Raw genomic sequence first — 26,854 nt, forward strand, 5'->3', positions numbered from 1 at the left:
TCCTGTAGTGTTGGTAGATTCAGTTTATTTAGTCATTCTTCGCAGCTTAGGTCACTTAAGCTTGGTATCCATCTTGTAGCGGCCCTTTGAACTTTTTCAATCTTGTCTATATGCTTTTTGAGATGAGGACTCCAGACTACTGATGTGTATTCCAGGGTTGGTCTAATGAATGATGTTATTATCCTTCTTAGCATGTCTTCATTTATGTATGTGAATGCTATTCTCATATTTGCAAGCAGTGTATACATGTTCCGTACCTTTTCGCTGATGTGGTCAGCCGGAGATAGTCTGTTATTGATAATCACACCTAGGTCTTTCTCTCTTTCTGATGTGTATAGGGTTTTATTTCCTAACTTATAATCCCAATCAGGTCTTTTTCCACTTTTACCAAACTTGATTACATGACACTTGTCCACATTGAATTCCATTTGCCATGTACTACTCCATTCATGAAGTTTATTTAATTCTTCTTGTAGCTCCCTACAAGAGTCTGTGCTAGTAATTCTCCTTTGTATTTTTGCATCATCTGCAAACATATTCAGATAGCTCTCATTTCCAGTGTTACTGTTTATATCATTTATATACACTAAAAACATGATTGGTGCCAGCACCGAACCCTATGGTACTCCACTAGTCACTTCTTTCCATGATGAGTAGTTTCCTCTTAGTACTGTCCTCATTTCTCTTTTTATGAGAAAGTCTTGCATCCAACAAAACAGTTTGCCTCGAATTCCTCCTTGTTGGTACAGTTTCCATAAAAGTCTTTGGTGTGGTACTATGTCAAAAGCTTTCTTGAAATCTAAATAGATACTGTCCACCCATCCTTCCCTTTCCTGTATTGTGTTTGTTACTCTGTCACAGTAGCTCAACAGATTAGTAACACATGATTTTCCTTTTCTGAAACCAAACTGTCTTTCTGTTATCATACTGTGTGTGTGTGTGTGTGTGTGTGAGAGAGAGAGAGAGAGAGAGAGAGAGAGAGAGAGAGAGAGAGAATCTTAATCTCTCCAGATCGTTCAGTAAAGAGTGTAACTGTGAGAGAATGAGCATATATATATTAGATTTATTTACAACTCAACTTTGGGGCATGAGTAGACACGTACAGTACATACCTAAAGTATTATAAACTGTTAGATAAGTGGACCTCATGCTCATGTACTGTATAGTACGTCAAAGCTGTATGCTGTGCATGTTAGGACATGTCAGGAAAATAATTCACAGCTCAAGAAAGCCATACTCTTGTAAGCCGACGTCCAAGGCATGATTTACAAGGAATTATACCTTTGAGCTTTGGTAAACAGAGTATGGCTCTCTTGATGTGTAAAGTATTTCGTCGGCTTGTCGAAAGTTATATCTGTGTACTACTAGACTTAACAAAGGTTGATGTTATGCCTTACAAGCAACTGGAAAGTTTCCCACGGTTATAATATTAACTCAGTCTAATTTCAGATGTAAACGTATGTCAGTATCTAGTTGCGAGAAGGAGCGAGAGCGAATGAGCATGGCACTGTGCTGACCCCGGCAGCCAAGTCGACCCCGCCTGCAGCTTGGAGCGCCACCTGTCCGCTGAGCCCGCACCTCACATGTCTTCATACTTAACACGCATAACAGGCTTTCACACTCAGCTCCCATTATAGTTCTGAATGTAATGACAACCACTTATCAAGTAGGATATTGTAAATACAGTGTGAGCGGACAGAAGGGCGTGTGAAGAGAGAGGCGGGGAGAGGTGAAGGGAGGAGGGGAGGGGAGAGTCCGGCTGGTGCTGGTGCCTGGTGACGGCAGTGTGTCGGGTGAGGTCGTGAGGAGAGGTTGTGTGGACAGTGGCGCTGTGGAACGTGAACCTGTATTTTCCCACCATCTTCAGTCCTAGCTTGTCCTTGCAGCTCGCTTGACAGGTAGGTGAGCATGCGGGTTGACGGGGATGCCGGAGAGAGAGTGAGGGCGGTGGATGCTACACAGGAAATACAGTAGTGATGGCGCGCTGTGTATTGATTCTCTTCGGAGGTCGAGAGTGAAGCGCGGTATTTCCAGTGTCTAGTGGCTGCTTCTTGCTTTGTATCGTGTTGGCCGGCCCTCGCTCGCCTCACAACGCCTCTTCTGTTTGCCCTCACCCCCCATTTACCGCACACGATAAGGCCAGGGGGTATGGGTGGTCAACAGAAACTCTCCTGATCTTTCCTCGCAATGCGCTCACGGACAGTTGTTACCATGTGAAGAAAAATTCTCTCAAGTTCGCATGTAAGATACGGGCTGTATCGTTTGCCTAAATTGTTCGTGTTGCTTTTAACTGAACATGAAGGAAAAGGGTAGTTTTGTCAGAGTTATCATTATTAGGCTGTACTCCAAAATTTAGGCGAAAATGTGCGTTCATCATTCATAGGCTACCCTGTACTCGTACTGTACAGGTAGGATTCACACCCTGCCCCACCCAGCCATGTTGTACGTCAGTAGCTAGAGCGAAAGAAATAAACGAAGAGGTAGGCATGTCTTATAATCCCTCTGCTACGTAACCATGCAACTAAGCTTACCATACAGTACACCTCAAAACTGTAATCCTAACCACTTGGAGAAAGTTTTCGAGTCTCTTTACAAGCTTATTTGGACTAGCTCAGTATGTTTAGCTTGTGTATGATGGTAGTAGCCAGTATGTTTGGTTATGCATTTTTAACCCTGTAATTCACGTTACAACTGTTACACCACGCAGTTACTGTTACAACTTAGGGATTAAATTTTTTCCGATATGTATTCGGGAAGGAATCAAGAATTTGTGTGCTTGAGTAAGTAATATTGATGTGTAAGAGTATCACGAAACATTCTTACTTAATACTTTTATAGGCTCTCTATTCCCCTGTGATGCAAAACAGATGCAAGGAAGGTAGTTTTTTTTTTGTAATGTACAAAACTGGACAAAGTTTAGTTCCAGAAATGTTTATTTTATTCTTAATGGCCTGATGACTTTTACAGTTTCGTATGCTGCTGTTGAGATTTAGCTACCGGTAGTTTTCGTAAAAGCTAGTGTAAATAAATGGAACAGGCTTAGGCTGTCATCTGTAGAGTAACGATTTCCTCATTTTGTGTGTGTGTGTGTGTGTGTGTGTGTGTGTGTGTGTGTGTGTGTGTGTGTGTGTGTGCGTGCGCGCGCGCTGAATTCCTGAAGTCCTTACGATCATGCTCTTTTTTTTTTTTTTTTTTTTAAATAACAAAGGAGGGTAAGATCTTCCATTTTCCTTTCATTATACTTACTGTATCAACAAATCTTTAGTTATATGATAATTTTCCACTAAAATTTGTCATGGCAGGAAAAGACGAGTGCCGATTCTTCCCGTCTCTTGTTCTTTCCTGCAAATACAATGACTTACGGCAAGGAAGTTGATTGTACTTGCAAATTACATGAGTTACAAGAGTTGATTATTCTTTATGCAGATATGTGGGTTACCAGAAGGAATTGATTTTAAGTTCGTTTGTGAATCGGGCATTGGTTAGGCTCAGTAGAGGAACGAAAGAGGTTAGGGTCGCGCGTCATCAGTGTTTGGGCAACCGTTGTCATGACAACCATTGGCGTCTGCGCATTACGGACAGACTTAAAAAAGATTATATTATTCCTGACGGCAAACTTTGCATATTTAAAAATTCACGAGTAAAATTTTAGTTGGGAGACTAATTGCATCGCTCGAAAACAATGAACAGGCATTTTAAATAAACAGATTTATCTGCAGAGTTGCACGCAGCTTAAAAGGCCCTATGCTCAGCGTGACAGAGATGTTCATAAATGGCACTTAAGTTCAGCTTAAATGCCAGTTAAGTGTAATCTTAGTAGTTGGCACTTAAGTTGGCAAGTAAGTAGTAGGCACTAAAGAAGTTGACACTTAAGTAGTTGGTACTTAAGTTGGCATTTAAGTAGCCTAGTTGGGACGTAAGCTGGCATGTAAGTTGAGACATAAGTTGGGAATTAAGTTAGGGCAAGCTGGGATTTAAGTTAGCACTTAAGTGTCATTGAAGTTAGCATTTAAGTGGCACTTAAGTGCCAACTTACGTGCCAACTTCAGTTCAAGAACTTAAGTCCACTCAACCTAAGTTGGACTAAAGTGCCATTTAATTGCCACTATTTGCAAACTTACGTGCCAGCTTAAGTCCCAACAACAGTCCCAACTTATGTCTCAACTTTAGTCCAGTTTTAGTCTGAACTGCAAACAAGTGCCAACTGAAGTGCCACTTAAATGTCATCTTAAATATAAACTTAAGTCCCACCTTACGTGCCAAATTACGTGCCAACTCAAGTCCTAACTCAAGTCCCAACTTTAGTCCAACAACTTTATTCCAGCAACTTTAGCCCAACTTTAGTCCAACCCAAGTAGGACTAAAGTGCCACTTAAGTATCACTTAAGTGCAACTTACGTGCCAAATTAAGGCCGAACTTAAGTCCTAGGTTTAGTCCAAGAACTTTAGTCCAGTAATTTTAGTCCAACAACTCTAGTCCAACTTAAGCTGGACGAGAGTGCAACTTTCGTTCTATGGCCTCCCATTATGCCTCTCCTGACCTTGACCACCAGTTAGTCCACATTTTCAGATTAAAGTGTCGAATTCAATACTGAAGGAGTTGAGCAGATAATGTTGTTGTTGTTTAAAGATTCCCTGCACCTATAGTGCAGGCCGGGCCATACATTAGCCCGGTCAGTGGGATATGGGCTGGTTAAGAAACAGTAAGGGGGGAGGACAGGACCTGGGGATTGCCCAGCACACACGTCCTGTCTCCTGGCTGGCTGTGTGGTGTATGGAGCAGATAATGAAGAGGTATAAATTATCAGATCCAGTCCTGCGGATTCTTGATGCCTTGGACCCTCCCAGCATCGTGAAAATGACCATCCTTTCTGTCATCCCTCTTCATTTTCCAAACATCGTTCTAGAGGAGGATTTAAATGGACAAGAAATTTATTGGCGTTTGCTTCGCAACACAGACTTGGGAATTAGGAGGATGTATGTGGATGAATGTTTTGGATTAATAAAAACTAAACTGAGAAACAAACACCTCAACATTCAGTGGGGTGCTGCATGCCAAGAAAGCTTTTGCTGATAATACCTGCTATAATTTCAAGATTCTGTCTAGCCATCTCAAGAGGATGAAATCTGCTGAACTGAGGAATTGGATTATTAAACTTTAAGTTTTGTACTGCATTTCCTGTGATTAATATAGTGTTCAAAATGCATAAGATACGTTATAACCACATGTTTTGTAAAATATGGAGCGGTCAGTATTTTAACCACATATTTTGTAAAATATGGAACTGTCAGTACTTTAACCACCTGTTTTATAAAATATGGAGCTGTCTATAGTTTACCGAGCTTAAACATAGTAGCAGAATCCAGGAATATTTCATAGCAAAAAGGGAAATTTAAAGGCATCTAGGGAAATTTGGTAAATTCCACTAGAACTCAGTGTTGACAACACTGCCATTGTGAAAATGGCCGCCACTGAATGTGGGAGGTACTGTTGGCACTGTGTTTATTTTTGTGTATGTGTGGTAAATTTTAGAATCTTTTGAGGAACTGAGTGTAACCCAAGGACTCCTCAATATCCCCTGCTCATGGTATAGTAAGTGCAGATCTTGGAGGCCATTATTTCTTCCGTGGGTGATTAGAAATGTTCATTGAAGCTTTCGTAAGCCTAACCAGTCCTTTTAAATCCATTCATTCTCCTTTAACTCCGTATCTGAATGCCTTTAATTCTCATTCATAAATATTTAACGTCACTCATTTCCGTTTTTTTTTTTTTCCCTATGCCTGTGGAGTTGCTGCATGTCTCTGCTACTGAGTTAATAATTGTATTAGTGAGTTAATGGTTTCACTGATGCATTTTGCTACGGTAGCCGCACATTACTCAAAAGTCCAGTAGGTTTGCTTTCGTCTGACGGAACTGGGCCCCTCCGACAGCTTGACTGCTAAGTCGTGGCTACATGAAATTCGATGAGCCTTGGTCATGGGATAATAGTGAGTGTCCCTGATTACTTGACAAATCACCCTCCCCCACCCCTCTTCCCACCTGAAAACACAGCCATCAGCAGAACTGCAAGGTGTTAAGGATCTTCGTCAGGTGAAAACAAACCCAATATAACCTATTCGTTTTGCTCTCATTTACTCTAGTGCTGACTTATTTATGATTATTTAGTAATCACACCACTTTGCCGCGTTTATGTATTATTTATTTGAATGTTACCAAGCTTTTAATAGCTTTACCCAAGCCTGTTTATCATTAATTCTCGTATTATCAAACCTATTATCTTTTATACTAGTTTTGCTTAACGCTTATACTGAAGCATTGTCATGTTTAGAATCCCATATTCCATTGTGCCAGGATTACTGTACAATACCGTACGCTTTTGACCTTCACTTGACCCAGCGTCGTTTTACACCTTATTTCACGTAGTTCGGTGAAAGATAAATGCAGTACCACGGCTCTGAATCCTTCCCACAGCACTTCGTGGCTAGTATCATATTCAAGTGTTAATCAGCTGCTACAGCTCAGTATTAAAAATGAAGAGATGGCAATAGAAAGGGTACTCTTTGATGAAGATAGCGCAAAGTTAACACAGAATTTTTTCGGGTGATCAAATGAATAAAAATCAGAATTACGTTTCTCATTTCAGTTTTTAAAAAATATATTTTAAACTTAATCCAAGTGGCAATAGAAAGGGTCCTCTTTGATAAAGATGATGCACACTGAAAGTTAACACAAACAGAATTCTTTCGGGTGATCAAATGATTAAAATCAGAATTTCGTTTCTCATTTAATTTTTTTATATATATTTTAAACTTAAGTGAACATTATGGATAATACTGTAGTGTTGAGTGTTAGTCACGTAACAATGACCGGTCATGTGGAACCGCAACTAATTAGCTCCGGATTCGGGTTCGGTTCCTGTAACGGTATGCCGGTTCCGGAGCCGTTTCCGGAACCGGTTACTAAACAGGGGGGACTCAGCTAGGAATATGCAATAAGGGGATACTTTGCACTGCCAAATAATTTCTATCTTAAATTAAGATAAAGTATCTTAAAGTTGAAACCACAGAAAAATGAAGAAAAACAGCAAACAGCATCAGCAGTCCTGCTCAACCTGTGGCTGGAGGGGAACAGTTGTGGCTCAGCCATGTGATGTGTGGAGTCACGAGTGGACTGTGGAGATGAGCAGGATGATTATAATTCACGTATGTTACACGTCTAGAACAGGATAAGGAGGGTAATATCATATATGGTCGACTCTCACTCTACCCATCCATAATTCATTGTCAGCTGATTGGTGTTGATGAGAGAGAGAGAGAGAGAGAGAGAGAGAGAGAGAGAGAGAGAGAGAGAGAGAGAGAGAGAGATTATTTTGGGGTTCTATTTCGAGTTGACGAAGCAATTTTTAGTTTTTAACTTTTTGTAGCTGCTGCTTAATAACGTAAAAAATAAATAATGATAACCGCAAAAGAGCCGCCAAAAATTACCGATTCCCGGTTTCGAGTTCAGCTCCTCTAAAATATGCCGGTTCCAGCAGTTCGGGGTTCAGGTTCAGTTCCACATCACTGACCATGACAACCACTGTGCTGGTTCTAAACAAACATCCGACATTGTGGCCTTTACAATATCGTTTCCTTCTTCTGGGAGGAACGGAATCAATGTGTAACTGCGAAAACCATTGTAAATGTAATCATACAGTATATTAACCCTCTCATATACTAGTGGTGTAATATTAGATATATGAAGTTAAGGCTAGCCTCAAAGAAACTAGCTGTGTCAGAAATGTGTCAGGTTTGGCTGCAAACTTTTTCTTAATATAAACCTTTTCATTATTTAATGGTAATACATAGTTTACCAGTGCTGGCAGAAAAAGTTCCATTATGCAGGGATTTAATTTTAGCATATTTTCTTAATTCGACATAACACTTCAAAGAATCTTAGAAATTGTTATTCAGTTCCACAGTAAAGAGTAGTTTAGTGTCAATAAAAAAAATTGACAAAAAGAATTCCAGGGCGCAGAAAACATACAAACAGGGCATATTTATGATTGAACGAGTAAGATATTGAAATACAGTAAATACCAGAATGTCTCGGGTGCTATGCAAAACTCTTCGTAAAATTGGATGCAGGTTTTATTATACCTTCATAAGTATAATGCAGTATTAATGACAACATTGACTAAAGCAGTCATTCTTCATACTGCAAGCCTGTCACAAAACCTAAGCTAACCAGACCAAATCAGCCTCGCTGACTAATCTATGCTACTGCCGTTGCTAACCTAACCAAATTAGTTTTTGACCTAACAGACTGCCACTAAACTTACATACTGCCACTAGACCTTACCAACACAGACTGCCACTACACCTCACTAACACAGACTGCCACTAGACCTTACTAACACACACTGACACTAGATCTTACTAACAGACTGCCACTAGACCGTACTAAAGCCCTAGTTACACACATTCGACTCAAGGTCCGACCTCTGCACGACTCAAAGGCCATGTCTTAGTTGGCTCCCACACCTCCCGACTGGCCCCAAATCTGCTCTGCTAACGACCGCGTACGACTGCCTCAGTACCGTTCGTGACGTCCTCAAGAATGCGACAAGATCACGAGGCAATCACAGGGCGACAGAGCTGCAAGTCTTCAGATCTGAAATTTAACGAATATTTGTCAGCCACGACCGTGACACGACTGCCCACGAATGCAAGACGACTGCGTGACGCGTTTAGGGAATGCACCCCGACCCCCCCACGACCCCCCACAACTGATCCATGGGGCGGGGCATCACATGTGGACCACCAATGACACCCAACATGGGGTGGGACATCACACTTGAACCACCAATGACGCCCAGCGTGGGGTGGAGTATCACACCTGGACCACCAATGACACCCAGCATGGGGTGGGGCATCACACCTGAACCATCAGTGACACCCAGCGTGGGACGGGGCATCACACCTGGACCACCAGTGACACCCAGCGCATCGCCATGGACCTCTCCTGTGTCTAGTCAGTTGATGAGGGACACACAGTCGTAACTTTCTTTTTTTTTTGTCGGTGACAGCATCACGACATGCAGCGACTGCATCACAACAACTGCATCACGATGCATCTGATTGAGCTAAGACTGCTTCACGACCGACATACAACACTCCCGACTGCGATGCAACTGTGACATGACTTTCGGCAAGTCTTGAGGCGGTCACGATTTTTTAACAAGCGTTAAAAAATCGTGAGACCCGACAAGTCGTCCCAGCGGCTTACGAGCACCCGAAAGAGTCCGGTCTTTGCCAGCGAATCAAGGGACAATCGATGAAAAAATGCGTTACGACCGTGATTCGCGTGGCGGTCGGACCTAAGTCGCTTGTGTGACCAGGGCTTAACAGACTGCCATTAGACCTTACTAACAGAGATTGCCACTAGACCTAACTAACACACACTGCCACTAGACCTTACTAACACACACTTCCACTAGACCCTACTAACACACCTGCCAGTAGACCTAACTAACAATCTGCCACTGGACCTTACTAACACACACTGCCACTAGACCTTACTAACACACACTGCCTCTAGACTTTACTAACACACACTGCCACTAGACCTAACAAACATATACTGCCACTAGACCTTACTAACAGACTGCCACTAGACCTAACTAACACACACTGCCACTAGACCTAACTAACACACGCTGCCACTAGACCTTACCAACACACATTGGCACTAGACCTTACTAACACACACTGCTTCTAGACCTTACTAACACACACTGCCTCTAGACCTTACTAACACACACTGCCACTAGACCTACCTAACACACACCGTCACTAGACCTTACCAACATAATTGGCACTAGACCTTACTAACACAGACTGCCACTAGACCTAACACAGACTGCCGCTAGACCTTACTAACACAGATTACCACTAGACCAAACTGACACAGACAACTACTAGACCTTACGCAGACTGCCATTAGACCTTACTAACAGACTGCCATTAGACCTTACTAATGGAGACTCCCATTAGACCTTTCTAACTCAGACTGCCACTAGACCTAACTAACAGACTGCCACCAGAGCTAACTAACATGACTGCCACTAGGCCTAACTATATCAAATTCTGTCCTGCCCATACATACAATAACTTAGCTTTGTCTGCGAACAAAACCTAGGGGAACCTGTACAGCCTGAAATAAAAGTAGTTAAATGAACCATAAATTGTTTACTGGGCGCACAGTGTATATTCAGCAGTGCTAAATGAACCTTAAATTGGCCACTGGGTGCACAGTGTATATGCAGCAATGCGACCCAGTGGACATACTGTCCTGTGGCAAAAAATCAAATCAAATTAAGACAAGTTGAAAAGATAATTGGAACTACAGTACCGGTATCTGCTAGATTGATAAGTGTTAGCTGTTTCTTAACTCCGAGTTTTCTTTCAGATTTATGTTGTACTGAATTTTAGTGTGCTGTCTATGTGTCACAACCAAAGTACAGTACTTATCTGACCAGTACTCTTTGTGAGCGCATGACGAGCGAGCTAGCGAGCGTATGTGCGTACGCTTCTAGTCATAGTTGCATCTTGGTATAAACATTCAACATTTCTGGTGAGGTAGTTGAACTATAATAGAAGACTAATTTAGCTAAAATATTTACTTCTTCACATTTTCCCTCACACACACACGTACCTCCCAACACACGCGCACGCACTTGCGCGCACAGCCAACATAAGAAAGTGAGAAACAACTCATAACTCTCATTGTCACTTCATAGTGCATCAAATCGATTTCATAGTGGAGCATGCCAACTGAAGTTCTGAAACTTTGCAAGTCAGAAAACTATTTCTGCCATCACTGATAAATTAAATAATACCTAAAATAACGAAAATATATATACCGTACTAAGAAAAAGCTTGCAGCCAAACCTGACACATTTGAGACACCCAAGTTTTGAAGACTTTCTTTGAGGCTAGCCTGAACTTCACCGAATATTACACTCTATAGAAGGTGGAAATTGTGAATGCAATTACTGTGATTTCTTTCCTCCAAGAGGAAAGAAATAAAAGGCAATATTGTAAAAGCGTCAATGTCAGATGTTTGTTTAGAACCAGTTGATCGTTGTCATGGTAACGTGGCGTCATCACTTCGGCGCAATTGTTTCTGTTTTATTAACTTTCTCCTTAAGTTAATTATATGGACGTTCCGCCAAATGAAGCTCACCTCCTTCTCCACCCCTCCCCTTCAGTGAATTTCCTGAATGTGGGCCTGCTGTATAGGATGGGTGGTAGAGTGGGTGAGTGGGTTACTTTTAATTTAGATCCTGTGCCGGGGATGGACTTATGTTGCTGGTTTTCATTATAGTTTCTTTTTGTTAATGAGCAGTCCTACCGGTATAGCCTACAACGAGTTGCAGGCACGAAAACATATTATACATCGGCTAATACAGTACGGTAAAATGCCATTGTAGTACATATAATTATCATCTTGGAAAATCGAAATCAAATATTATTTGATTTTGATTGGACCCGGACGCAGAAATGCGTTATTTTGGAAGACTTGACAGTAGAGAACAGCCAATAATATTATCAAGCACGGGTTGGTCAGAACATTTTTACTACATGAACGATTGAATAATTAAGGTAAAAATTGGTACGGATTACTGTACTGGTTAGTTCTGGTGACTGATAGTGGTGGTAGTGATGGTGGCAGTGGTAGTAAATTTATGATTATGGTGGTGGTGGTGGTAGTGGTTGGGATATTGGTAGCAGTAGAAACATGTAGTAAAGATAATGGTGTTAGTAGCTGTGATGTTGATAGAGATAGTGGTAAAAGAAAGATAAGGGGGATAGTGGTGGTAGTGGTAGAGGTAGTGGTAATTGTAGTGGGTGTTTGATTAAGATTGTGGCTGTGAGTGGTAGTATAGTGACATGGTGGTGGTGGTGAGGGTTGTGGTGTTGGTGATATACAGTAGGTTGTGGTAATGGTTGTGAAATTATCGTAGTTAGGGTATTGGTGGTAGTGGTTGTGATGCTGGTAGCAGTGACTGTGATGATGGTGGTTGTGGTGATGGTGGTGGTGGTGGTGGTTGTAAGTGATGATAGCAGCTGTGTTGTTGGTAGATGGTGGTGATAATAGCTCAAGACATGAATATACCGCGCTTTACTGATCATAAGAGAGTGGTTGTGTCTCAGAAAGGTGAACCATACTTGGATCGAAGTCACGCCACTCAGAAATACTCGTATGTTAGTGTTGTAGGGAAAGGTAGTGTAATGTGGAGCTTACAGGCGAAGACAAAAGTTTGCCTAATATCTCTCGTCTGCTGCCTCTGATTTAACTCTACAGGTAAATACGTTTATGCTGAGCAAGGTTCGGCATGTTTGTCTCCCCATAGATGAAACTTTGCTATAATTATATGATGCGTCAGGGAGGAAATTGACGGATATGCTCTAAATAGGAAATAGAGGCAGTGGAATATCAGGCTCTCTTTTGTTCTTGACTGTACATACAAAGGGAAGGGTGGAGTTTTATTGGGAGGCAGTGTATGAGTAGCTAGAGCAGCGTAGGTTAGGGGATGATAGTGTAGTGTACAGGTAATGTAGTCTTTGTACTAGGTATGGTCGTGCAATATAGGATGATGTAGAGGAGGAGAGTTAGTATTACAGTATGTGTAAGAGTGTATAGGATTAGGCGTAGCCTAAGGGAGTGTTGTGTGGTTGGATGTAGTGTAGGATAGTGTGGGTTAATGTAGTTGTGAATGATGGGATGCAGTGTGCTGAACGGTAAGTGTACTGGATGCTGGCTGTGAAATGAATGCACAGTGGGCTGATCTCTCTCTCTATTTTTTTTTTTTTTTTTATAGATGATAACACATAGGAAGCTGATTTTTATTTCTTATGTCAGTGGTTCCTCCTTTAATGATGCTCAGACTATGCATAAAATAATCAAGTAAGAAATCAGCTGTATTTGCGGATGATGGTAGCATATCTGAGATTGCTCTTGGCTTTTTTCTCCCTATGTGTTTGGTTCATACCTCCACGTCAGATGTGCATAAAAATGACAATAAAAAAAAAAAAAAAACTACATTTAGCTGTTCATGGTAACTTGGGAGTAAATTGGTGTCGCGCGGGGAAGCCGTATAAGAGGTATCATGTGGAGGAACAAAGGCCTGTGTTCTAGCTGGCTTCACAGCTTCGTAAAACCTCTCCCTCAGCGATTTATTTTTGTCTGATAGCCTCTTGATATCCTTTAGTATCGTATGTTACCGATACAAACCATGTACGGTACTTGTAATGAAAAAATGTATAGCTATTACATTCAAGACCATGAGAAGACTTAGAATTAATGCCAGTGGACTGCAGGACGGTCACTGAGGCAGACGAATTTCGCAGTCACAGTATCCTAGAGTATGACACGAAACAGTCAGATTTACATGCCTGTCTCCAGTTTTACGGCTGGGTGAACAACGACTTGGAAGAATTAAACTTTGTCCACAAGTCTGACCAGCCTGAGAACCGAACTTGGATTTTTGCAGTTGCAGAGTGGCCCTGCTAACCAAAAAGCCACCGGCTTCCCGCCTCCTCAAGAGTTTGTTTTTGTCTAACCGCCCTCTTATATCCCTTTGTGTGTTATTGATGCAAAACATGTCTATGTAATGAGATATAATTATGCAGCCTACATGAAAAATTGTGTAGCTGTTATGCCAAACAAATCACTTAGGTGGAAATGCAACGAGGTTACGAAGTCTCATGCAAACTAGAATACGACCCAAAGACTGACACCCCCTGACTGTACTCTGTACAGTTTAGAATTTGCCTAGACTTGGTGGAGATTGTCGTCCATTTGCATTTTTCTCCTTTACTCAGTGGCAGAACAAGATAATACTGTATCTCTAGTCTCTACGTCCTATACATAACTCTACTTGACAAGCATTACCTTTTGGTGTTCATCTGTTGCTACAGCTCGGCGGAGTTTTCGTCCCTTCGCAGTTTATCTCTTGAAGTTTATTGACAATAAAACAGTAGCATGCCTCATTACCATTGCCATAGCGCTTCTTCCTGACAGGCATCATAACCTAGAGTCAGCCTGTTGTTACAGCTGGCGTTAGTTGAAACAAACTAGAGTTGTTCCAGTCATGCGAGAGCTATATTACTCCGGTGAATAAAATCGTTTAGGGGTACGTGAAATAAGATAGTGCAACTATGAGAGGGTTAAAGAGAACAGTATACCGTATAATACAGTGCTTGACAGAGGGGGTGGAGTAGAGTGGGTTGGGTCAAAGTAAATGGTATTTTGTGTCCACTCGGCTAGCTTAACTTAAGGATCAGAAACCTGGAACCTGACAAAGGACCTAGAACGTAAGCTTAAGCGTCCTTAATGAGGTATGGAGAGGATTATGTAAGGCACTGTGTGGAGGAATGAAAGAGTTCCTTGTGGAAGGGATGGTGGACAGGTCTTGTACCAGTATGTTAAAGAACAGACATATGGACAACGTATAACCCAGTTATACAGGGTGGTTTCCATATGCGCCTCCTTTAGAATTCTCATATGGCGGTATCTTGTATGTTGCGAGGATGATTCAGTCTGCTGGTGTTGATGTGGCAGACGTTTTGGCTGCCTCATGAAATTAGTAATCGAAGGATTAAGAAAGCAGACACTGTCAAGAATGAAAAGACGTATGGGAAGTGGAAAATGATGCCGGGGAGGCATTGATTCGTCCGCGCAACACACAAGACTGTGCCAGCAAAGGGAGCGCAGGATATAAACCATCCTGTAGAATGAAAAGAGGAGGAGTGAGGGGATAATATTTATACATTTACTGTGCAGTGAAGACACGAGTAAGTAGACAATAGATCAGTAAGGAAAGTATAAGAAGTATTCCGATAATATTACCGCATTAGAATTTAGAGAGCGAAGGTGTATGTGAGCCCCTGATTATTGGGGGTCATTTATGGAACACTGATTTTATTAGATGTGATCAACCTGCATTACAGAGTGCAATCAAAAACAGTACAGAACTTGCATACATACGCCATCATCATGACTTGCTTCACATGTGACCGTCAGTAATGGGAGGCTTGTGACCACTACACTCTTAGATTTAATTTTGTCCTCAGTTCCGCGCACTCAGTTTTGATGATACGGCCCTTTATCTCGATGATGATGATGGTGAACAGCTCCCGAATCTACTAAATTGCATACAGATCAGATAATTTTTCAAACCTGATGCTAGGGGCCTTGTAGCCATTTGCTTGATGTATGATCAGAAGAGCATTTAGACCATTTTTCAATCTTTTTATTAATGGGCTACACAGTTTTCAATACAGTTCGGTAACGAAATTGCAGGAAGGAAACTTCTATTTTACTTATTTTTCTGATGTATGTGGTGCTTGTAGAACATGTAAGACCGTTCTGTATCGTTGCTAACCATACTCTGCAGTGTGGGATGCAGTTTAATGACAAAAAAAAAAAAAAAGCAAAGAAAAAACAGGTTCTGTTAATGTACCTAAGAAAGGAGCGGTTTGTACGTTCGCGCACTCAGTTTTAATAATGTGGGTGAAGCGGTAGCTGATGCGTCTTGTGAATTACTGAGTGTCTGGATAATCAAACTCGAACCCTATTGACGCCGTGTGCAGTGGTGACGCACAGCCGGAAGTAGTGACTGAGACGGGGGGAATTGACCGCCAGTGAGGGATAATGGGGGAGGGTGCGGGAGAGATGGGGTGGAAGAGGGGAAGGCTTGGAGGGTGGACAGAGGAGGGTGGAAGTAGCTAAGCAGGGGAAGGGGAAGCCAGACCTGCATGCATCCTACACGCCACCCCTCTCCCCTTATCACCCGTCCTCTCTACTCGCTCCCCTTCCCAACTTTGCTCCCGTCCTTTCCCTACCTCACTTTCCCCCACCCTTCCCCTCTTCACCATCACCCCTCCCTTCTTTCCCACCTTTCCTTCACACCTCCCCTCTCTCCCTACCCATACCCATTTCTCATCCCCCTCCCATCATCGGCTTTCCCTATTTGTTGGTAGCGAGTTAAACTGTATAAATAAATTGATATGAAAAAGACGAATACCTCGCTCAATCAATCAATCAATCATTTCCTGTGGCACCCCACGGGATGCATAGGGTCTCAATGAACTCTCTCCACCAATATTTGTCTCTTGCCATCTCCTTCAGGTCCCACCAACACTCCTCTCCTGCTTCTTTTTTCATTGCCCTCAACCAGGTTTCCCTCGGCCTACCTCTACCTCTTCTTCCTCTAGCAATCCACTTTGGCACATCCTGGATTAAACAACCTTCTTTTCTGTATATGTGCCCCAGCCACTTCCAGCGAGACAGTCTCACATATTCATTAACTGGTTCCACTCTCGTAATATCCCTTACTCTTTCATTTGTAACTCTGTCTTGCCACTTTACCCCAAGAATCCTTCTCAGTACTTTATTCTCAAATCCTAATACTTTCTGATCTGTTGCAATTGTACTGTACCATGACTCATGCCCGTAAATTAAAATGGGTCTAACCATGGACTTGTAAATTTTCACTTTAGTATGTACCGAAAGCATATTATTATTCCAAACAGATTTCAACATTCCAACAGCTCGCCAAGCCTGTCTAATCCTCTCCTCAATTTCATTGTTTAATGATCCAATAGATGATACAATCGTTCCCAGATATTTAAAGTTTTCTACATTCTTCACCACATTATTCCCAATCACACAATCGATTTGGTTCTCCACGTTCATATTAATAATTTCAGTCTTTCCACAATTTATTACCAATCCCACTTTTTCTCCTTCCTCCACCAGACAATCGAGCACCCTCTGCATCTCGTAAATACTTCCGCAAATCAGTACAATATCATCAGCATAGTCCAAATCCATCAGCTTCTTATTTTCTTTCCAGTTAATTCCTGCACCTGTTCTCCTTACAACCTTTTTCATAACATAATCCATAACCAAAACAAACAACAATGGCGAAAGAACTCCTCCTTGAATCACTCCTGACCTAACTTGAAATGGATCACTCAAAGAACCACCCACCATTACCTTACAAAAAGTACCTTCATGCAGGCTTCTAATAATATTTACAAACTTCTCTGGTATACCATAGAATCTCATAATTTTCAACATAGCTCCACGTGAAACACTATCAAACGCCTTTTCAAAATCCACAAAACACATGTTAAGTGGGATTTTCATCTCATTAGCTTGTTGCATTAGATGCCTTACAATAAAAATCTGATCATTACAACCTCGACCCTTTCTAAATCCCGCTTGTTCTTCTCTTAAAATTTTATCAATTACTGGCTCTATTCTGTTCAACAAGATTTTGGAAAAGACTTTTGCAACTACAGGTGTCAAAGTTATCCCCCTCCAATTGCCACACACATTTAAATCTCCCTTTTTTGGTATTTTTATAATCACTCCATTTTTCCACTCCTCTGGAATTCCACCATTATCCCAAGCCACATTAAAAAGTTTCAAAAGTGCATTCATCAACTCGTCATTTTCCACCTTAAGCATTTCAGGGAATATTCCATCCTCACCTGGAGCCTTAAAATTCTTTAACTCCTTTATAGATTTTGCTACCTCTTCCAAAGTTATATCCCCTGTTTCTATCTGCAAATCTCTCTCGGCTGGCAAAATGTCCTCTTCAGCTGGGATTGGTCTATTTAGAACAGATTCAAAGTGCTCTTTCCATCTTCCTTTTATATCCAAATCTTTAGTCATCAAATTACCATTTCTGTCTCGTACAGGTATTTCCTTCCTTCTCTTTTCAGTCCCAGTTAACTCCTTTATGGCCTGATACGCTGCTCTTGTGCTCTGACCGTCATTTTTACTTAATTTAATTTCTGTCTCTGTCGCCTTTTCATCATATAGTCTCCTCTTATCACGTCTAACGAGTCTTTTTACTTCAGAATGTAAACTCCAATACTTTGCTCTAAGTACTTCAACTACCTGGCCATCAACATGTTGTTCTTCACTTCTTAACTTAGCCTCTTTCCTTTTCTGAATTACATTCCATGTTTCATCTGACATCCACTTTTTCCTTCTCGCTTTTCCCTTTTTCTTAATAGTAACCTTAGCACTCTCATGCAAAACCTCTTTTACCTCTCTCCACATTTGATTAATATCATTGTCTTCAGATTCCATCAAAGTCTGCAGGACTAGAAACTTGTTTCTACATTCGCACCGAAACTTTTCCCTCGTGCTGTCATCACTTCTCAGCTCATCAAAATCATAATTATTACCTCCTGTACAATTACCATTAACGATTCTCTTAAGTTTTATTTTAATCTTTGACACAACAAGTTGATGATCACTACCTAGATCTGCCCCCCTCCTTACGCAAACATCTTGCAAATAACTCCTATGCCTTCTGCTAATACCTCGCTAATTAATAATTTTTCCTGTATTCTTTGGGACAACAGAGAAATATTTTTTTAACTGAAGAAGCACGTGAAAACATTTATCCTGTAGTCATAACCTGTATACAGTACATCGTATTTTTGACCAAACGTTTCAGTTTTAGGTAACCTTTAAGTTGATAATTAGTAGCGTTGTAGTTCAAATTCAATGACGGCTTTTTAAATACCGGTGGCGACTGTGGTAGACCATAAATCAGCGTGGTCTGACTGTGGATGGTGTAGACCCGTACATAAGATAGCTGAGACACCGATCGTGAATGAATACGGTTACTTCTTCCTGTATTCGGGTGTTCCCTTGCTGGAAAGGGTAACAGAGAGCTTAAAAACAAAATGTATCACATGTCATAATATTGGCCCAACAGGAACTTACAGTGAAGAAAGTGACAGTTAATAGCTTGTTTCAATATGTCTTTAACGTTCCTTCAGTCTGGTGAAGTGATTTTCGTTTTCTTCATGGTGTCATTGATTTTCGTAATTACCTTTTGGAGAGACCCCTCTGAGTGGAATTTAATAGAGATTGCTTCAGACCCTTTCACTGTGAATGATTTTTTTCACAGGGTAGATCTTCTGTTCGTTTGTTCTTTTATGAAGGCCCCAGCATGCTTGCCTGTGTCACCCATGGTCATTTAATGGCAATTCTACGCTGCACGATCTCCAGTAGCTTCTCTGTTCAGTTCCTTATCCCTGATTTACCTTGTCCCACGCCTTTCCCCTTCCATTCCTTATTACGTCGGCCCCCACAAATTAATGATTTCCTAGGTAACTCTCCCACTATTTATACCTCCAGTATTATCACTTTTCCTGCTGCACTTCATAGCATACATTTAATACATTTCTTTACCCCGCTCCCATCTACCTTAGTGCCATATAGCCATATTATTGCATGGTGCTTGTTCTTCATTATTCTTTTTTCCTTGTCTGAGACCTTCTAGATCTGCCTCATGCAACCGTACCCTCAGAGTTCCCACCTCTTTCCCTCCTCACGTATTTGCTATTCTCCATCCTCTCCACTTGTCCAAACTATCTCAGTTTACCCTTTCTCATGGCAACACACATGTATACGTTTAAGTCCCATTCTTCCTGTCAGCTAATCATTCGCAATTCCAACTTCTCCTGTCCTATTATTCAAGGACGCACTACTCAGCTTTGTAATTATTATTATCTCTGTACGTTTGAGCCTACAAATATCCTCATCTATTACTGCCCAGGTCCCACCATTGTCCAGCATTACAGTACCGTACGGTAATAACACATGCTGCGTACATGAACCTCTTAACACGGAGGGAGAGTCCTTTCAATCTCAGGAGGCAACAGCTCCCTGAACATCTTCCAACCACGCTTTACCCTAACCAAAGGGCTAACTCCAGCACCACCTCCAGCACATATGATGTCCCCCAAATAACAAAACTTCTTCACACACTCAAGAGATTCTCCGGCAAAATCATTCCATTCCGGCCTCTCTGTCTCTGCATGCTCTCCCTTGGACATCCCACACACAAAATCAGGATTATTTCGCAGCCTATTTCTGGTGGCACTACATCTCTCTTGCACCAGCTAATCACAAACACTGTACAAAATGGAGTTACTTCCCACACCCATGTGGCAAACTGCACATGGCCACACTCCTGCTCTGACGGTACCGCCGCCAGCGCTAGATACCGTCGCTTGTTTTATTCGAGTTTACTCTCAAAAACCTTTCTACCCCATTGCATCTTTCCACTCCCTAAATCTCTCCTCAGCCTGTCTCCCATTCTTCGCAGTCAACATCGTCATGAGCATACGGGACCTTCCATGGGAGTCCAATTCTTAAGTCACGTGAGAGAGCTTAAAGCACCATGATAAACAATTAGGAGCCATAAACTGACCCCAGATGCACACCAACATTCACGGAAAACTCATCACTCAAACCTCTGTTCATTCTCACCTGGGTGCGAGCGCCCTCGTTCGTTGCCGTAAACACTCTAACCAGTCACACCTCAATCCCAATCTCATTGCCCACTTCACCACGTCCCAAGGAACCCTGTCAAATGCCTTTTCCAAATTAATGAAAATGATACGTCACTCTCTTCCCTCCTGTATATTTTTCATGAAGCTGTCGGTCAGTGAATGTTGCATCAATGGTCCGTTTGGGTGTGTTGACACTCAGGCTATAGTGACTCACTATTTTGCTGAATAAACATGGTGTTAACTGGAATTGAATACTAGAGTTGTTCTAGTGTGATATATATATATATATATATATATATATATATATATATATATATATATATATATATATATATATATATATATATATATATAGGCTTCTTGTTTGTTTTTTTAGTTAGTTGTTTTCCGGGGAGGGGCACTAACCCTCCGCCAACCCTTTTAGTCGCCTTTTACGACAAGCAGGGATACTGGGGGAGCAGGGCAGTGAAATGGCGGGGGACAGGGCGACTTGGAGGCGATTTGTTTGTGGCCACCCCAAACGGGATTGAGGCGTCTGGGAATATATATATATATATATATATATATATATATATATATATATATATATATATATATATATATATATATATATATATATATATATATATATATATATATATATATATATATATATATATATATATATATATATATATATATATATTATTTGAAGGAGTCTAAGGAGGTTTAATGTAATTAGAAATAAGCATAGATTGGTCTTCTTGAGTCTGATCGTGGCTGGCATGAAGTAGATAGAATTATTAGAATGGATCTAAGCTGAACTGAATAGGTGTGGATGGAACTGAATTTGTCTGAAAGAAATTAATTGGATCAGAGTTGAATGGACCTGATTTGATTTGGCTGGACCCGACTTGATGTGAAGGGCATAAATGGACCATGTATCAGTGGATCTGTTTGGAGCTGGACGGCCTTGACTTGACCTTATTGTTTGTATAGATATGACGGACTTGAGCTGACCACCAAATCCCTTGGAGTCTGAATTTCATAAAACTTGATATGTGGTTTTGCATGCAAATTTAATGAACATTCCTTAGTATTGGTCACATGGTCAGTAAGAAAATAATCATAAGAGAGAGAGAGAGAGAGAGAGAGAGAGAGAGAGAGAGAGAGATCTACATATTGATGGCCACCCACTGTAAATTCATTAATGGGATGGGCACTCGCAGAATGAAGAGCTTAGTTTGCAGTAGGCCTCTTTATTGATAAATGAACTTACATGTTATCGTACTTGTGGATTTTTTTTTTTTACGACTGCTTAACACTTATTTTTATTGTAGATTTATATTTTCGTTCTTGTTTTAGTCTTTTACCCGTTGTTTGTGCAGTTCAGCCACATACCAGCAGGTGGCACCACACTTCCCTGCCACCGTATGGACACTGATACACGCTGTCTGTTGCTTTGTGTAGCCTGCTGTAATGCAGGTTGGTAATACATTCATGACTATCGTACGGTCAGTGTTGTAGCCTTTTTTGCGTTTTTTTTTCTTTTTTACGTATGCTGGTGGGCCCAGTGGAGGAACAGTGAAATTTTCTTTAGCCTCTTCTGAATGGTGGCATCTCCTGTTTTTCTTGCCGCTAAAAGTTAAAGATAATTCCAACAACACTTTCATTACACTTTCATTACAATGACCTCATTTTTTTTTTTTTTTAATACTCGTACTGCCATCGTATGATTTGGTGTACCTGATAGCACAGCTTAGACAAGGCCTAAGATTAATCCTTTATTTGCGGTGATTTTTTTTTTGTTCTTAATCGAGTAGGTTATGGGAAACTTCCCGTGGTGAAGGGGTTACCGAACTTCAAATCCCCACACGCGCTTCCTGCAACTGAGGGACTGAATTCTCGACCATAAGATCAGCAGTTTATTTCCTTTTCCAGTATAGCCTACCAGTTAGGAGCATTTCCCCGACCCACAGATTAAGGGTAGAGGCTATAAAGAGTCTTGCGAAATATGTACTTAATCGTTAATTATTACCTGGAATAATTGTTTTGTTCTATTTAACGCATTAATATTCTCTGTGGCTTGGCCGTGAAATATTTCTTAACTGTATTAATGAAGATAAAAATATTAGGAAACAGTCTTACACATACCTGAGACTTAAGAAAGTTTATAATTACGGCCTAGGTTTGGTCAGTTCAGGTCGGAATAGTAAACAGTCAGCGATGCAGTCTCTCTCTCTCTCTCTCTCTCTCTCTCCCCGATATATCCCATTCTTTTCCCCCGCTCTCGTCTTTCTCGTCAATTTGAGCCATTGTCATCTTGCTGCATTCAGTTCCAGTACATCATTGAACTTTCAGCCCTTCTGCATGAAAAAGAAAAAGAAAGAAAATATTGAACGTAACCTAATTTCGCTTATATCCTGTCAAATAGTTTCTAGTTTTGGTTATCTAGGCCGAACAAATTTTATTGCAATGTTCTCGTATTTCCCAGCCTTACCCTGACTCAACTGCAGACCTTCACTGCATCTCACTACACCCTCCTGCAGTGTCATCGTTAGGATGGGCCACACTTGCTCCAAACATGTGATTAACAAGAGGAAATGATGCTCAGGGGACTATCCAACTTCCAGACTCTGATACTGCAGCGGCTGTAACGCGGTGCTTCGTTTCATCTTGCTGGTCACATTTTTCGAGCAAGTGTGGCCGCACATTTATCCTGACTAACTCTGCATTCCATCCTACATCACCCTCCTGCATGCTGTTGTCAGCCTTATCGTGATTCAGCACCAGACCTTCATTCCGTCGTACTTCATCCTCGCGCTTATGACCCTCAACCACTTCACATACGTTCCACTTTCCTCAGTATTAGCACTGACTTGCGTTTTAGGTAATGAAATGTTATTAAGGTTTTAGTGAAAAAAAAAAAAAGCTCCGGTATTGTATATGGTATGATTTACAGCTATAACGCATTTACTCTATCCTGCTGAGGGTCTGTGATCCCTTTCGGCTCAGTTGATGGCCAAGTGGAATCAGATTGGAGAGTTGATTTGAATAGTAATCAAGGACTCACCCAGGCTTCCTTCCTAAGGCTCAACGAATTTCATGCTGCCACGACTATACTCTTTTTACATCAGTCTGACTCGGATCTTCGTCCTCTTGCGGCATATTTTAAGTATCTAAGTCAGTAGAGAAAAAAAAAGACAATACTGCAGCTGTACATTCATTCACATAATTTTAGCGATATTCTTTTCACAACTCTGCTTTCCAGATGGAGAGATGGCAGTTTTAGGCAAGGTTAGAGGCAGTATAGTATTCAAGTTGTGGGAGAGGCCCAGGTCACTCAGGGAAAAGTAAATGGCCTGCAGTAAGAGACTGTTTTAATATATCTAAGACCCAGCGGTCCCTTCGTGAGCCAACAGATAGTGCCGAATACTGCCACATGTCATCATTTTGGCAGTACTACCAAACCGTGTGCGGTATATTGAGATAAGTTAAGGCCACCTCATTCAGGGCTGGTGTGATTTGACTTAACAAGGGTGGTGGAATGGCATGCCTGTGAGTCTTGCAGGAAATCATTGAAGACTTTGTTCCCTTTTTATGTGATATTCTGCTCTTCAGACCAATGCCTGTCACAGGATTGAAACGGTTACACTATTGTCAGGTCACTCAGGAGTGTAGAGTACTCCATAATCCAGACATTATACATTGGCTAATCGTTTTATTTGTTAATGAAAGTAAGTGGTTATTTTAAAAGTGTAACGTACCACAAATGAATGGTAAACGATATTAGATGAAATTATAGCAAGTTAGTAACCGCTTTGCTGGTGGGTATTCAGTGGCCAGTGTGTAATTGAGAGGGTGTAATGCAAGCAGTCCTTTTATTTCTTCCCTAATTGGGCTGGTTGGTCCAGTGATTCAGGAACCATCAAAATATTGCAGCCGTGTTTTATAACTGGGCAGGTATTGTTGACCGCGGCCAGATAATGTTGCCTTTTGTAGTTTATACGGAATGGTCCGTGTATTTCACCCCATCCATGGATGTACTGTATCTCGTGTGTTGCGGCGGCGGCTCAGACTTGTGTGAAGAGCTTCTTCATGAAGTTAGTAATCTGCCATGCAATAAATGAACGCAGTAAAGCCCACTGTAAAGCATGAGTAGGGTTATGGGAACTATAAAATGAGAAAAGGTAACCACTTATAATGCTGACTGAGCCGTTCCAGCAACATACGAGAATTGGTTAGTTATGCACTGAGACGGTATATATGAATTACCCTGTATTATCCAGCTCTTCAAAATGTGTAGTGTGAAGCTGCAGTTCTTTGTTGTGGCCAAACATTGCTCTGCCACAACAGTGGACTGAAAACCACTCTTAAGGACTGAAAACCACTCTTACGCAGTGCAAAATCGTCAGGCAGCAAGATTAAACGTTAAAGATTTCGTACGTCACTAGTCACGATGATGTATTAGTTTTATTTCATTCATGATTTTGTAGACTGGGGGGTTATATACAGCTTTCACCACTGTATTCCGAAGTTGAATATAATCGTCTTGAGGGACCAGGATTATACAGAAGTCAGCTAATGCAAGAGGTTAAATAAACATTAACGTATCACAACAGTACTATATTCAAGATGAAGCCACTCAGTAAAATTATCTGAAGGCAGCAAGAATAAACCGTTTAAGATTTCTAACGTCGTAAGAGGGATGAAGGCACAGGTAATGCATATTGAGGTATAGTGGTGTAGAGGAATCAAGACCGGAATGTTGGAGGCTGGAAAAACTGACGCTGCTCAACTTAGCCAGACCCGTCCAATGCTAGAGGTATCTCGTAAACTGAATAAAATGGCCTGCCGATACGAAGAAATAAAGGAAAATTAAAAAAAGATAGGATCTTGGTGAAATAGTTAAATTGTTTTTGAGTTTGTAGGTAGAGCATGAAGTATAAAAGCGAATGTAACAGTGTGAGACGAGGCGAAGAAGTCTGTGAACAAAGTAAAAAAAATGAGGTGGATGAGTACCGTACGTGAGGGTGGGATGCTTAGGGTACAAGGAGAGAGTTGTAAAGATAAAAGAGTAGAGACTTGTACAGTACACAGAAATGAGACAGTTTCCTCTGGGACACAGCGGTAAGAAGCGTTAACAACTGTGCTTAGTATATGTATAGCTGGGTGATTATACAGTAAATGTTGACTAAGACATCCACGTGATTTTTCTAGGGCATCCATGTGGTCTAATCAGTACTGGAAAATCCACCTGCTTTAAGCATTTCTAGAACATTGGTTTGGTGAAGTACTGTGATACCTACGTGCATTATTGTCAGGACATCCGAGTGTTTTAAAACATCCATGTGCCCTAAACATTATTATGTCATCACTATGCTTTAAACCTTAAGCTACTAGGACGTCCATGTGCTTTAAATATTAATAGGACATCCATGTATTGTAACCGTTACTAGGACGCGGCTAGATTATCCGTATGTTTTTAACAATACTTAGACATTTATGTTCTTTAACCCTTACTATGACATCCTTGTGTTTTAAACATCATAGAATTGAAAAAAAGTACAGCAAGCCCTGTTAAACTGTTCTTGTGCTTTAAACGTTAACTACTAAAGCATTTGTTTTAAACTGCACTACGGCTTCCAGATGTTTTAAACATTACACAGACATGCTTGTGCTGTTAATCAGTCATGCAAATTACAAAAGTTTTGAGTTTAGTTCAACGGGTGACAGACGCAGCGAAATGGCGGAAGTTGTCTCATCTGTTTACTATAGGATCTATGGTGATGGGCAAGGACTGGGAGACGGGGAAGCTATCATGTTGTGCGCATCATAGTTAGACAGATAGACCGATTGATAGATAAGCAGATGGACAGATTGAATGATTGATTGATCGACTGAATACCCGTAATACGTACATATATACAAACAGATGGAATTGAATGATTGAAAGATACATTTTTACATAGATATAGTTAATAGGATTGATTTGCAGTTTTATCACCATACACATCTTAATAAACAAACCAACGACGTGTTGATGATCTAGTGAGTTTCATGCTTGTGTTAGGAGGTGGATGCATATAGGTATGGGAAGGGGAGGCGGTGGAACAGAAGGTAGTGTGTGAATCATCGGTGAGTTCAGGAATGTTTGGAAAGGTTAATGTGGGTATAAAAATGGCCGAGTGTGGTGGAGGAGTATGAGAATATGTAGATGTGTAGGAGTGGGTATGAGTAAGAGAGAGAGAGAGAGAGAGAGAGGGAGAGAGAGAATGTGCGAAGACTACTGTATACTAGTGTTTTGGTAAGTGCGATAGCGAGTGAGTGTAGGCATAAGAGTGACATTCTTGAAGACGGTGTGATAGAGAATGAGTGAGTAAAATATTGTGTGGATGAGAGTAAAAATGATTAATTGAGAGCAGGGGTGAATAAGTGAAAGGAGGAGTATGTATATAATTACAAAGGAAATACGAAGGAAAGCAGACAACAACAGGTC

At 41.1% G+C, this 26,854-nt stretch overlaps 1 protein-coding gene across 1 annotated transcript in view; it reads left to right on the forward strand.

Moving 5' to 3' along the window:
• The first annotated feature begins 1,801 nt into the window (after nucleotides 1–1,801).
• Nucleotides 1,802–26,854, forward strand: part of LOC145411413 (follistatin-related protein 5-like) — a 338,220-nt gene continuing 313,167 nt past the window's right edge. The window contains exon 1 of the mRNA XM_080281453.1: nucleotides 1,802–1,898. The gene's annotated coding sequence lies outside the window, so the exon portion shown is untranslated. The remainder of the gene's footprint in view (nucleotides 1,899–26,854) is intronic.

Source organism: Coenobita brevimanus, chromosome 89 (assembly GCF_032717465.1).
Source record: "Coenobita brevimanus isolate Jiangsu-jjx chromosome 89, ASM3271746v2, whole genome shotgun sequence".
Lineage (NCBI taxonomy): Eukaryota > Metazoa > Arthropoda > Malacostraca > Decapoda > Coenobitidae > Coenobita > Coenobita brevimanus.